This window comes from Oncorhynchus mykiss, chromosome 12, assembly GCF_057628025.1.
Source record: "Oncorhynchus mykiss isolate SJ-2025 chromosome 12, ASM5762802v1, whole genome shotgun sequence".
Lineage (NCBI taxonomy): Eukaryota > Metazoa > Chordata > Actinopteri > Salmoniformes > Salmonidae > Oncorhynchus > Oncorhynchus mykiss.
The window spans coordinates 27,605,029-27,615,545 of record NC_143033.1 but is presented as its reverse complement, the minus strand read 5'-3'; the positions used below and the strand labels follow the sequence as shown (position 1 = coordinate 27,615,545).

The 10,517-nt window shown below is 40.4% G+C and overlaps 1 long non-coding RNA gene across 1 annotated transcript; it reads right to left on the bottom strand.

Annotated features, from left to right (window-relative positions):
- On the bottom strand, positions 1–3,165 carry LOC149979115 (uncharacterized). The gene is made up of 2 exons (XR_016484966.1): positions 3,012–3,165; positions 1–1,534 (listed from the first exon to the last, which is right to left on the bottom strand). It is a non-coding gene; the product is annotated as an uncharacterized LOC149979115 (long non-coding RNA).
- Positions 3,166–10,517: the final 7,352 nt, after the last annotated feature.

Here is a 10,517-nt window from a genome sequence, read left to right as displayed (position 1 = left end):
AAAGTCGAGAATTTAAAGGAGCAATTAAATGATGCTAGAAACATGTTGAATCACACGCCCCTTATATTTACATGGGCTTAAAGCAAATATTAGATAAACATGGTTGCAGTCTTACCAATCCTTTGCAATTTTCTTTTGAACTGAGATCACCTACAATTCTCAGGGTACTAAATTATATTATTTTCTACCAGTATTGACTTGAGACAATGAGGTACTGTATGTGCCCTTTAGACAGAATAGCATGCAGTTGTATGAGGCATTCATTCCAGACACCCAAAGGCCCCCATGAATCCCTTTCATCAGATTCTTAAATATGCCTTGGCTTTCTAGAGAGGCTCCTGTAGCCATGTCGCCAGATTACAGTTTCAAGTCACAAACCCTACATGTGAACACATCAAGGATGAGTACGGACCGAAAACCTGCCCTACTGAAATATTGGTTTGCTTTGGGTAATCCTGCCTACACAGAAACACTATGGTGTAAAACCAGAGCCAAGCCAAGTGTGCCTCCATCCTGACTGTGTTTGGAGGTGTGTTTCAGTGCAAAGTGATAGTTCTGACACATTTCCTCACCAATGAGAGGGCATGGGGCTTCCTCTCTCCCTGAGACAACCCAGAGCCGGTAGTCAGTGGGTCTGCCCCGTGGGAATAGAAAAATACAATTATGTTTAGGAGGAAGAAAAGAAACTCAGCGATATCTACACCCCCAGGAATGGTCAGAGACAGGAAATGCCATTTGAGACCACAAAACGTTGTCAATTATTCTTGTTCCTCTTGTGATACTCTTCTGGCCTACTCTAAAGATCTATGAGTAAAGATGTAGGCTAGTGGTAACTCTTCTGGCTTACTCTAAAGATCTATGAGTAAAGATGTAGGCTAGTGGTAACTCTTCTGGCTTACTCTAAAGATCTATGAGTAAAGATGTAGGCTAGTGGTAGCGGAGAACAACATTCATGGTTAGATTGCTGGGATATTCCACTTTTTTGGATTTGGTGATGTGCCTGTGGCAAATAGGCATATATTAGTGCTATACATGTCTGATATCTTAATGTGCCTGCATCAGGTAGATACATAATCCTACACTCTTAGAAAACAATTGTTCCAACAGGGTTCTTCGGATGTCCCATAGGATAACACTTTTTAGTTCCAGGTAGAACCCTTTTGTGTTCCATGTAGAACCTCTGTGAAAAGGGTTCTACATAGAACCCAAAAGGGTTTTTACCTAGAACCAAAAAGGGTTCTCCAACGGGTTCTCCTATGAGGACAGCCGAATAACCCTTTTAGGTTCTAGATAACACTTTTTTTCCCTAAGTGTCAACATTTAATTTCAGAAGTAATTTTTATATTCTACACCAGCCTTAGACGCTGAGGACTAACTTTGATTTAGTGATGATGAGTGTGTCACTGAAAAGTGTCTCTCTTGGGTCTACAGTCCAGTGCTGAGCTGCATGTGCTCCTCCATCACAAACTCTGCACTCTGGGACGTTAGGCTTTGGATCAGCCGTGCTCTTGGTGATGGGACTGGGACGCCATCCCTAAAGACAAAAACCACTCTGTAAAGGCGATATCATGTCTCTGGCAATGATTCAGTTAATTGTACTTTTAATTGAATTGAATCCCCTTGGGTGACTTTGCCTTGAGTCTCCCATCAAACAGGCATTTACAATACATTTATCACATTACACAAAAAACACACAGGGGTTACATTCTTTGTAGGGGTTACATATTTGAATAATTGAACAATTTAGATGTCTGATACTCATGGGAATGCATGGCTTCTGGGCACCGGTTGTATATAAGTGCCTGTTTAATTTAAGTTTCATTTTAATTAAATAATTCAATGTCCAACAAATATGACTGTGTCTGATCTGACAACTCAAATACTTGCCTAAGGGAAATGGAACAACAACGGAGCTCCCAGTAGCACACAAACATGTCAAATGACAATGATTAATTTAGTATCCATGTTGAAATCACTATGATTGTTGCTGCAAATACAAAAGCATATACTACAGTAATGGTTATCTGCCTTGAAAACGTTCTTAATTTGTACATGACTGTGAGACAAGAAAGGACACAGAGAGGGAATCCAGTCGTCTACAGAATGAAGTGTGGATTGATAGCCATCTTTTGTAAACCAAGCCAACCAAAAATTAGATAGAGACTAAATTCTCTTCAGTTTTTATAGGAGCTAATCCGAGATGGCAATAGCCCCACGTGCTGTGTTTCAAAGGGGCTGTTTGTGTTACCCCTCACTGTTTATCTGCCATTACCATGATAGAGAAGCTCTGAGGCCAAATAAAGGCAGAAATTCTTTGCGGATGGCAGCGCTACAGACCTTGGGACTGTGGAGTGCCGTGTGCATTATGCGTCACTGAGACAGTGAGCTAGAGCAGGGCTTGGAGACGACAGGAGAGTTGAACATGAAAACAAAATGCTAGTCATTGCTGCACATCTCAAGGGCAGTACAAACATCTTTGGAGAAACCAGATTGATGAAACTGACAGTACAGTATGCATTCTTCTGCTGAATACTAACAAAACATACCTTATCAAGTATGACATGATGTCGTTCAATAACTCCTCACAACATAAGTCTATCACTAGTCTGCTTCGAGTTTGCTTTCATGGCAAATGCAGCAGCAGGGTCTGTGCAAAGCTGGCAGCAGTGGTATTGAATTACGGAACAATAACAATGGCTGGAAATGAGACCGTTATTATGTCAGATGAGACCATGATTATGCCTGAACAGTGAGTAAACACAAACAGTCACTGACATGAGACAAATGGATCTGTTAATACAAATAGCATGAGTAAAAAGGGGAAACAAGCCTGGAGACAAGTATGTAGACAGACAGACAGACAGACAGACAGACAGACAGACAGACAGACAGACAGACAGACAGACAGACAGACAGACAGACAGACAGACAGACAGACAGACAGACAGACAGACAGACAGACAGACAGACAGACAGGCACTGTAAGTGGCAGTACTCTTCATATAGCTGACCTGCTGTGGCCCTTCGGTTTGCTGAAGGCCTTTGTCATGGCCGATTTGCCAGTGTTTTCGCTGAAGTGTTGTCCTCATTTTCTGTGAGAAAAAACATTATTTTTTTGATCAAGGATGAGATAAACAAATCATTCATTCCTGGAGCCAAAAGTGGCTTGGTAAAGGGATAGTTCACCCAAATTAACAACATTAGATGATTCCCTACCTTGAAAGTATTCTATGGAACATGAGAGACGGTTTACATTTACATTTGACATTTCAGTTATTTAGCGGACGCTCTTATCCAGAGCAACTTACAGTTAGTTAGTGCATTCATCTTATGATGGCTAGGTGAGACAACCATATATCTCAGTCATAGTCAGTACATTTTCCCTCAATAAAGGAGCTATCAGCAAAGTCAGTGCTAGTAGGAAAAGTCGAGTGTCAGTTGATTTTTTGTGGCGTATGCCCACAGACCGCAGACCTACAGACTGCATTTGTTACACTGACACCAACTGCTAACTTTACCAGTTTAATTATGCTTTAATCACGCTTGTGGAAAACACTTCTTGAGAGGAGATCATGTTTTCATTGTTATTAATTATTGTTATTATTTAATTACATACAACCAACCTTCAAAGTGTTTGGGTTGTGTTTCATAATGACTTGGTGTGCAGTGACCTTCATGTCATTTTGCCAAGGAGAACCTTGATTTGACTCTGCACTGTAATTTAGAAAACGTTAACGCAGCAGGAAAATAAGTTTGCAGTCAGTGGCAGAGAAGAAAAGAAATCTGAACCGCAGACTACGCTCTCTCTTGGCTATAATTGAAAAATCTACAAGCCAGCAGGCACAATTTGGGCGGCAGGTAGCCTAGTGGTTAGAGCGTTGTGCCAGTAACCGGAAGGTTGCTAGATTGAATCCCTGGGCTGACAAGGTAAAAATCTGTCGTTCTGCCTCTGAACAAGGCAGTTGACCCACTGTTCCTAGGCCGTCATTGTAAATAAGAATTTGTACTTAACTGACTTGCCTAGTTAAATAAAGGTTAAATAAATATTTTATTAAATAAATGAGACATCATACTGATGTTATTTGTGGTGCAGTCAGGCAGTCACTGACAATTTTGCCCACTGGGTAGAGCCCATTTAAAATTGGTAATACTAGGAATTGATATCTGTAGGCCTACTGTGCACATGGTTAGTAGGGCTGGGACATTATAAGTTTTGCGATGTTCATTAATATCGTGGCAAGGAAACAAAACAACAACAAAAAATCAAATCAAAAATATATTTTATATTTGAAATTCTTCAAATAGCCATAGGCTACTTTGCAGAATATTTGTTCAACACTTTTTTAGTTACTACATGATTCCATATGTGTTATTTCATAGGTTTGATGTCTTCACTATTATTCTACAATGTAAAAAATAGTAAAAAATAAAGAAAAACCCTTGAATGAGTAAGTGTTTTAAAACTTTTGACCGGTAGTGTATATAGAAACGTATGTTAGTGCATCTCATACGGTACAATAGAATGCAATTGTAGTACTGCATAAATAAATAAATAAATAACATGTTTTGTCCATAGCTGATGGAAAGCAACTTGTGGGATAGGATGGTGAGGGCTTCCTTCACTCCACAGCTGCCTAGCAGAGGAAGGAAACAGATGCACCCATCTGTATTATCAGCCCATGGTGATAGAGCTATATAATCTGTGGGGTCCAATATCTTGATCCATTTGGATGGACACAAAAATATAAATATTGATTCACTTGCTATGTAATGTGTGCTGTGCAAGTGTTTTCTATGGTATTGCACATCTCTCTATATACAGTGGGGAGAACAAGTATTTGATACACTGCCGATTTGACAGGTTTTCCTACTTACAAAGTGTAGCGCTCAATGAGTGTATAGGTGTGGAGTCAGGCGCAGAGAGCAAAAGGATGCGGGAAAAACACGCTTTAATGTCCAGAAATAAATCACAGGAACAAATAATGTGAAAAAATAAAGGACAGCGAGAACCCGAAAAGCAAACACAAACCAATCGAACACATACATACAAACAAGCCCGCACAAACAGAAGCGGGCTGAACTAACTTATATAACCCCACCCTAATAACCAAACAAGAAACAGGTGAAACCAATTAGACAAAAACAAACGAACACAGAATCGGTGGCAGCTAGTAGACCGACGACGACGACCGCCGAGCGCCACCCGAACAAGAAGGGGAGTCACCTTCGGTAATATTCGTGACACAAAGCATGTTTTTATTATAGGTACACTTCAACTGTGAGAGACAGAAAATCCAGAAGATCACATTGTATGATTTTTAAGTAATTAATTTGCATTTTATTGCATGACATACTGTAAGTATTTGATCACCTACCAACCGGTAAGAATTCCGGCTCTCACAGACCTGTTAGTTTTTCTTTAAGAAGCCATCCTGTTCTCGACTCATTACCTGTATTAACTGCACCTGTTTGAACTCGTTACCTGTATAAAAGACACCTTTCCACACCCTCAATCATACAGACTTCAACCTCTCCACAATGGCCGAGACCAGAGAGCTGAGTACAAGGCTGGGATGGGCTAGAGGACAATAGGCAAGCAGCTTGGTGAGAAGGCAACAACTGTTGGCGCAATTATTAGAAAATGGAAGAAGTTCAAGATGACGGTCAATCACCCTCGGTCTAGGGCTCCATGCAAGATCTCACCTCGTGGGGCATCAATGATCATGAGAAAGGTGAGGGATCAGCCCAGAACTACACGGCAGGACCTGGTCAATGACCTGAAGAGAGCTGGGACCACAGTCTCAAAGAAAACCATTAGTAACACACTACGCCGTCATGGATTAAAATCCTGCAGCGCACGCAAGGTCCCCCTGCTCAAGCCAGCGCATGTCCAGGCCCGTCTGAAGTTTGCCAATGACCATCTGGATGATCCAGAGGAGGAATGGGAGAAGGTCATGTGGTCTGATGAGACAAAAATTGAGCTTTTTGGTCTAAACTCCACTCGCCGTGTTTGGAGGAAGAAGAAGGATGAGTACAACCCCAAGAACACCATCCCAACCTTGAAGCATGGAGGTGGAAACATCATTCTTTGGGGATGCTTTTCTGCAAAGGGGACAGGACGACTGCACCGTATTGAGGGGAGGATGGATGGGGCCATGTATCGCGAGATCTTGGCCAACAACCTCCTTCTCACAATAAGAGCACTGAAGATGGGTCGTGGCTGGGTCTTCCAGCATGACAACGACCCGAAACACACAGCCAGGGCAACTAAGGAGTGGTTCCGTAAGAAGCATCTCAAGGTCCTGGAGTGGGGACACACATACACACACACACACACACACACACACACACACACACACACAGCATTTCGCTACACTCACATTAACATCTGCTAACCATGTGTATGTGACCAATAAAATTAGATTTGATTTGAAAGACACGCACACACACGCGCACACACACACACACACACACACACACACACACACACACACACACACACACACACACACACACACACACACACACACACACACAAACACAGTACCTACTGTAGAACATTAATGACAATGAAGTATGATTAGTACTTACCTTCACCTTCTCTTGAATACTTGACTCATTGCGGTTTACTTTGGGGTAGGGGCCAGTGCTTTGTTGAGGGGTCATCTTTTTAAGCCCGGTAAGGTCACAAACGACGTCACCTACTGTAATGTCCTAGTGCACTTCGATGCTGACATTCACTAGAGAGGAACATTTAAAATGTTTGTAAAAGTCTTGCAGAGAGGTAGCAAGCAATCAAAGTCACACTTTTTTTGACAAAATAATTGTTTTTTGCTGATAGCCCTCTACAGTTGCACCCTTTTCCTGCTTTTTCCCAAACCCCACTGCTTTCTGGGCTAGGCCTCCCTCTTTCCTCCTCACTAACTAAATAAACATATCCCAGCTTAGTCTCCTCACACTGTAGGTTGGGGCAGACAGTCGGTCAAGAGGACCTTCTCAGGTTACAATTCATTACCCTGCCTTCATCCAGGGGGCACTAAGGAGGAAGTTGTGGGGACTTGAGGCTGCACAGTGCTCTCAACCGCTCAGGCCTGTGGTAGGACTGAGCTTGGTGAGAATAAAAGTGCCTACAGAGCCGGTTTAAGAAATCATAGGCTCAGGTAGCTTAAAAATGTATATTATTACACAGATTGTACATTATTAGGAAGAAATATACAGTAGCCTATATATATATCATAGGCTACAGTAGGCTACTAAATAACATGTCCAGTGGCACACTGACTCACCTAATGATGAAGATGAAGCCATAGGGCTACTCATGGTGATGGCCCATTGTGTCAATAGCCTATATCAAGATGAGCTACTTTGAAAAACAATGCTGCTATTAGCAAAAAAATGGGAATTGTTGAGATATTTTTTTCTTCTATTGGTTCTACAGAAAGATTAGTCTTCTCTTTTCAGCAGTCGGCATTTGCTTTCCAAACTGCAGGCTCACGTTTTTCCAACAATTGTGTTTTGAAATCTGCAAAAGGAAAACTGACAGCTATAACCAAACACAGAAATATAATCCATTGATGGCAGATTCCAATCAAGTCAGGACTGGCATTAATTGCTAGTGTCCCCATGAGTTTAACAGACAAATTGCCAGGTTAAGAGGTTACAAAACCCTTCTATGGAATACATGTCTATCGCCACAACATGCAACAAGCTGTATAATTTGCGGGCATGCTACCCAAACTGCGGCCATCACGAATGTAGGCATACTGGTAACTGCCAAAATAAAGGAAACACTTGAGTCAACAAGGGATACAAAGTTAGCGTTATGGTGTGGGGTGCATTTTCTTGGCATGGTTTAGGTCCACTTGTAGAATCTATGCCAAGGTACACTGAAGCTGTTCTGGCAGTTTGTGGTGGCCCAACCCTTTTAAGACACTTTATGTTGGTGTTTCCTTTATTTAGGCAGATACAGTGCATCCGGAAAGTATTCAGACCCCTTGACTTTTTCCACATTTTGTTACGATACAGCCTTATAAAAAAAAATATTAAATACATTTGTTTCCTCATCAATATACACACAATACCCCACAATGACAAAGTGAAAACAGGTTTTTAGATTTTGTTTCGCAAATGTATTAAAAATAAAAACAGAAATACCTTATTTACATATGTATTCAAACCCTTTGCTTTGAGACTTGAAGTTGAGCTCAGGTGCATCCTGTTTCCATTGACCATCCTTGAGATGTTTCTACAACTTGATTGGAGTCCACCTGTTGTAAATACAATTGATTGGACATTAACCGTCCCACAGTTGACAGTGCATGTCAGAGCAAAAACTAAGCCATGAGGTCGAATAAATTCTCCATAGAGCTCTGAGACAGAATTTATCGAGGCACAGTTCTAGGCAAGGGAACTGAAAAATGTCTGCAGCATTGAAGGTCCCCAAGAACACAGTGGCCTCCATCATACTTAAATGGAAGAAGTTTGGAACCACCAAGACTCTTCCAAGAGGCGGCCGCCCGGTGAAACTGAGCAATCAGGGGAGAAGGGCCTTGGTCAGGGAAGCCACTTAAATAATGGAAATGGATGGAAATTGATGTAAAAATATATCACTAGCCACTTTAAACAATGCTACTTAATATAATGTTTACATACCCTACATTACTCATCTCATATGTATTTGTATATACTGTACTCTATATCATCTACTGCATCTTTATGTAATACATGTATCACTAGCCACTTTAAACTATGCCACTTTGTTTACATACCCTACATTACTCATCTCATATGTATATACTGTACTCGATACCATCTACTGCATCTTGCCTATGCCGTTCTGTACCATCACTCATTCATATATCTTTATGTACATATTCTTTATCCCTTTACACTTGTGTGTATAAGGTAGTAGTTTTGGAATTGTTAGGTTAGATTACTCATCGTTATTACTGCATTGTCGGAACTAGAAGCAGAAGCATTTCGCTACACTCACATTAACATCTGCTAACCATGTGTATGTGACAAATAACATTTGATTTGATGATTAATCAGTCTAATCGTGTAATACTTAATTACAGAGAATCTTTGATAAAAAAAACTATAATTCTTCAGTTAATGATAGTAAAGACACGACAACTCATACTGTAGTAATAAAGGCCTAGTTCTGTTCAATCAGCTGTGTTTGCTAGGGATGGGTAAATTGTGTGACACCACCCCCTTCCCAGGGACTGGAGCTCCCTATCCCAAGCTGTGGACCTGGGGATGGAAAGTAAATCCATGAAAATGTCACTACTCATGTTTTGTAGGAGCAGTGCATCTGTTGTTGTTATTACTGTAAATCTCCATCAACATACCATCTCTCATTAGTACAATGTAGACTGTTTATAATGCATATTTGAATTTATGGAGTCAATTTGGAGCCAAGACTATTGATGTTGGTTGCATACAGAACATCTTTTGATACAGTAAAATAGTCCAAGATTGGTCCTGCATCCATAAAATATTTGTAAACATTGTGTCCACCATTTCATAAACAAACCTTTACATTTGCATATAACAAAAATCCATAATGGGTTTAGCAATAAGTCAAGGATAGGTACATCCTATCCTGTCCCAGGGACTGCGGTTGAAAATTAGCCGGCTGGCTGAAACCGGCACTTTTACTGAGTTGATTAATGTGCACTGTCCCTGTAAAAAAAAAAAAAAAAAAAAAAAAAAAAAAATAATTCAACATAATGTATATTTGAACATTTTGAAAAATGCAAAAACCCCAGGATCCCTGAGGCCTGAAAGTAGTACATGTAGTAGTAGTGTAATAGGAAGTTAATTGTTAATGTAGTACACAATGGAAAACAACCACTTGTATCTCTGAAGCAACCAAGCAACCAACCCTTCCAACCACAGCAAAGTGGGGTAGTGGTTTGGTACTTCCCTTGTGATATGAGGGAGGAACCCAAAACTTGAGGTGTTGAAAGATAAATAGCACACAATATGGTTGCCCTGGTTTGAACTACCTGAATATTCACCATCATATTGTAGATAACACAAGTCAGGTATCAACAATTACATACTCATTTCACATGTGGAGGCATCAAGTCTGAGTCACTACATCTCCCTGTTTGCTACAAACATTTATTTTTATCAGACGATCCCAATTGTAATAATATAAATGTTCCCTGTATTTAGTAGTAATGCACATCGATGGCATTTTCAGCTTGATTTTAAATATATATATATTTTTAAGTTGTTCTTATGAAAATTGGGACATTTTCTAATTGAGAACATGTACACACAAATCAAATCAAATCCAATTTTATTTGTCACATGCGCCGAATACAACAGGTGTACAGTGAAATGCTTACTTACGAGCCCCAAACCAACAATGCAGTTAAAAAAATACAGATAAGAATAAGAGATAAAAGTAACAAGTAATTAAAGAGCAGCAGTGAAATAACAATAACGAGACTATATACAGGGCGGTACAGAAACAGAGTCAATTTGTGGGGGCACCGGTTATT